Source organism: Corvus moneduloides, chromosome 1 (assembly GCF_009650955.1).
Source record: "Corvus moneduloides isolate bCorMon1 chromosome 1, bCorMon1.pri, whole genome shotgun sequence".
NCBI classification, from domain to species: domain Eukaryota; kingdom Metazoa; phylum Chordata; class Aves; order Passeriformes; family Corvidae; genus Corvus; species Corvus moneduloides.
This window is the reverse complement of record NC_045476.1, coordinates 102,855,847-102,860,757: the sequence shown is the minus strand read 5'-3', so window position 1 is coordinate 102,860,757 and position 4,911 is coordinate 102,855,847.

Here is a 4,911-nt window from a genome sequence, read left to right as displayed (position 1 = left end):
TTTCAGGTTAGATACATATTTCTCAACCAAAATACGATTTTTTATTGTTACTTAGAAAGTGTTAATATGGCAGAAAAATTGTTTCTTAGCAATAGTAATTCTTTTTTTTTTTTTTTTTTTTTTTGTATTACTTAATATCTATATCACATTAGAAGCCTATACGGTATCTTTATAAAATAAATCGACACATTGCATTAGCCCTCAATACGACAATTTTACATTCTTGACACAGAAGGCATGACAACGGCCTACTTAAATACTGCAAAGCTGAAGCAAAGAGAGGCATGCTCTCTGCTTTGTGAAGCTTCAGTCCTTGGTATTGCATCACCTTTGCCACTTGGGCTGGGTAAACCTCAGCACTGTTATTCTACCTTCTGCTGACAGCCCTCCTTCTTCCACAGGGAAGGGACACAAATTGCTCAGGTGGCTTGGCCATGGTGGCAGGACAACCCTCTCAGTGCATGAGAGGCAAAATTGACTCATGACATCGGGACAGCTCCAGGCTTCCGAGCACTCAGTGATTAGCTGGGACCCTCATCTTACCTAGAATATTGATTGCACATCATAGGCAAATTCTGGATGAAATCCAAAGTGCACTGATTCATTCTTTGAGCATCAGAAGTGCTTTCTACCTTTTAAGAAAGACAGTTACAAAAGCAGAACAAGTGATTCTGGAAACATTCCCTCCCACACAACAGATTTTAGCCCAGAACACTTCCCTTTGACATTTCATGGCTTTTCTGTCTTGCTTCTTCTAACTTTAGGATTTACTGAGTGTACCCAGGAAAGGAATTGCCTTACCTGAGGGTGGGGCTTTGGAAACCTCACTGTATCTGTTGTTTGTGGTGCTGCTGGCCCAAGGCTGGCCAGGCCCCTGCATTGCCTCAGTGCTGGACCATGCTTCAGCTTCTTTTGTCTGTAAAACGGGGATGGAGATGTGTAATATGTGGAAAGCTGATGATGCATGAAGCACTACAAAAATGAAGTGCAGCATAAAGGCCAAGTCCTTTTATAATTGTTTTGTGACTAAAAGTGAATTAGATTCTCAGTATCAGAGCATTGAATGATACACTCACATAGATTACAATGTGGCATGATAACATAGTCAGGTGTTGGTAAAAGCAAACTGATATTCCTAATCAGTCAACTTTATTAACCTCATAGAAGAGAACACAGCAAGTAGATATTGCCTTTCCTTTGTATTTTGTTAGCAACCTGCTATTGCCGTCATAACATATTATGAGTAAAACTGCACTGCAGATAAAACATCTGTTTTGAATAAGCAGGTGTATGGCAATTTCAGAACCAAACCCCAAATCCTAATTAAAGGTTGCTATTCCCATTTAACAAAAAATGTTACTGAAAGTTAACCACAGTATAACAGTAGCATATGGATGCACACACTCTTCTGATTATCAGGAGTCACCTAATAAGCAAGTGTATCCACAGCTTGCACAAGTTCTCTGATGGTTTTTCTTTTTCCATTTTTCATTGATGTATTTTAACATAAACAAGATTACATTTTTAACAATTAGAAAGAGGGTGTTGGACATCTTTGTATCTGAAAAACTGGTATTTTTAAACCAAATGATGACCATTTCATTGCTACTAGTGACATTTCCCATTTACACCATGTTAACTCTTCTTTGAATTAATGACTCTGCTGCTGATCCTAGCTTTATTAACAGCTGTTCTAAGATCAATGGAGGATTCAGCTGCTGCTATAAAACACTTGATTTCACTTGTCCAACTTAAAAGGTGGAGAGTGCTCTGCTCTGTTTGGACCTCTTAGTAATTAAATCTATTTTGGAAGGGTTACTGGCTGTTTAAGATAGATGATTAATAATGCTGTTTCTTAAAAAGTAATTAGGAGAACTAAAGAATTCAGACAAGTCAAATACTTTCCTCTGGATGTCATCTGGATCTAGAAGGTTAAGAAAATGTAGACACAACCTGAAAAGCATAGATCATAAAGCAGGAGTCTTTTAGTGCTTTTGAAGGAGAGGGAAACTTGAGACCTGGGCTAAAGTAGTCTTCCATCAACCCTCTAGATCAACTTCACTACAAAGTCTGTGAGACCTTGGAAATAAAGCAGTTGAACAGAGGACTGAAAAGACCATGAAAGTGGTCAAATCCGGTGCTATCATGGACAGTAAATCCAGAAGTTATAAATTATCCTTCCCCTACTTCCATAACAACTTGAGACATTTTGTACAGAGCGTACTATGTGCTAGTGGAAGAGAAGAAGAGAAAGAGAGAGAAGATGATGGTACATTGACTGTTTGTACTATAGATAATATTAAGATTTGAACCTCTCCTGGGTACTTTTAGAGGAATGCAAAACTGAGTAAACATAAAGTGAGGAAGTGAAGCTTTGAATCAATACCTAGAAAAAGCTAGTTCTCAGCCCCTAAAAATGCTCCAGTGGAAGATGTATGTTGTGTAATTAAATGTAAGTGTGATACAAGTACTTCATGCATCCTGGAAGCACTTCTGTCCTCTCACACAGTTCATCAAGCTCCACCTTTGAATTTGGTAATTTCTCCCATAATCTCACGTGCACATTTGGACTACTGGTTTAAAATGTTGTTACTTTCATGGTTAATCCTTATTTTTGCTTGCAGATTAACACTACTGATGATGACCTTAGACTCTTTAAAATGTCTTGAATGTTTAAAGGAATAGAAAAAATTAAGTATTTTCAGTGCTCTCTTATAATCTTCTAACTCTCAGCTGTTCTAGCAGCCTGTGGGAGAAACACTCTGAAAAGAGCTGTGTATTTATGAGTAGGATTTAAAGGCACAGTGCCCCACAGATAAATGCATTTTATCAAATTCCAGTAGGTATGATACTGAGCTTATTGCTTAAGAGTTCCTACATCTGTCTTGCTTGGAGTAAATTCTCCTTTACGTGTATGAGACATGAAGACATACCATTCTAATCCTTGCTTAATACAATGTGTTTGAGGTGTGATTCTTGTTGTGCTCAGTGCTGTACAAATGCCAAAGACAAATCTTGTCTTTCTTTAAACTTCTCACAAACCCTCATAATTTCTTTAAAATTTAAGCATATTTTTTTTTTTTGCTTGAATGCAGAGAAAACATGTATATTCAATGCAGGGGGAATTATAGTTTGAAATGTCAGGACTGATGGAATAAGGGAAAAGGATGAATGTTCTTGTTAACTACTTTACCATGTTCAAGTGAACAAAGTAGAATGGAAATTACTTATCCAAAGTGATGTAGAGTGTGCCAGATTTTATGGCTAGACGTAAGATTCATGGCTTTTATAATGTTATTCTATTTTTATTGTGCTAGATGCCAAGCAAATGAAGGACATGGAATATTTTGTTGGTGCTTTACTTGTAGGTGATTCAGTCCAAAATACAATCCACCTTTTTTTTTTTTTTTAATAGTCATTGGACTGGCTCTAGAAAAATTATTGTTAAAGTCCAAAAAGTGGTGGCAATACTCAGTGTTAATAGCAAAAAGTGAGCAGAGCTTCTAGCTATGTAACATTTTTTTGAAAACATTGTAGTAGGCTTAACAGCTTGCTGCTTTTTGAGCCTTTGGGGAGCACCTGGCTCACATTTGCAAGCTTTTCTTCATGTTCAGGAGGGTGTGAAACTTACACTCCAGAGGCAAAAGCTGAGATTTGTTTACTCCTAGTGTGGCTCCTTTCTATAGCAAGAAAATATATATATCTGGATACATATTTATTTATATTTATATTAAAAAAATATGTTTATAATATGTGCACTCTTTCATATATAAATTACCCCAGCAGAGGAATTTGCAAAATTTTAAGAGTCCCTGTGAATTGAATATGGAGAAAGCTTTCGCAGGCCATGAACCCCAGAAAGTTTATCATTCACTTTTTGCTACAAAGAGGTCAATACTGCAAAGGCAGGAGGAAGCAGATCTGGGTTGAGCTGTTGACGATCACCAAAGAGAAATCAGCAAAATTTTTTCAGGGTGAATTTTCAGTCATACTGAATTTTGTCCTACAGCCTATTTGTATTTCTATCATAATCTAGCACTGCTAGAAATCTGAGCTATGCTGAAGACTGCTATTGTTATAATACATAAACAGTATGGGTTATTTTAATGGACATATTGCCTTAAACTGAATTTTCACCATCTGTTCTGCCCCTAATTTTGAATGCAAAAGAACATATTTCACAATTACATCTGTAAGTAATGATATAAGTAATTTAAATGCATGTATATATTCACACAATGCAGCAGACAGCTGGGATATTTTTTCTTTCAGGCACAAATCAAGGGAAGAAATCTACTAACTCCTCAAACAGCACTTCCTCCTTCCCTTCTTGTTCCCCATTTAGTGAAGCTGTTCTATTGCAGGCATAGTTTTTCCAACAAGCCAATTTTGCTGTACCTAGGAGTTAAAAGCTTGCTCAGTAAACTAATGCGCAAACTCATTTTTACAATGCTTCCCCTGTCTTCACCCAAATCCCCTCTGGCTTGAATGACAGTTTGGCAGATGCAAGGCATTAAATCAATCAGTTTCAATAGATGTTCAGGAGGAGACAGGTCAGGCTGTGTGGGCCAGTCTGTCTCTGCTTCTAGCTTTGCTTTCATGTCATCCTTTCACACAGGCTTTGGCAAAAGTACCCTTCTGCAGGTGAATCTTGGACTGCCTGGGATGCAAGCTGCCTGGCCACAGAGTGGGACTCACTAGAGCAGAAATGGAGCACAAACTTATCAGAATATGATAACCACAACTATGTGGAAGGCTGCTATGAGACAATAAAGTAAGGAGACTATTTTGGCTCCTATTTGCAAAATGTGCATTTTCAGAGAAGACCTTTGACTGGAATGTCATTCCTCTGCCAGTGTTTGCAAGGTCATGAGATGTCAGTTTAATCACTCAAGTCATGCTATTTGCTAC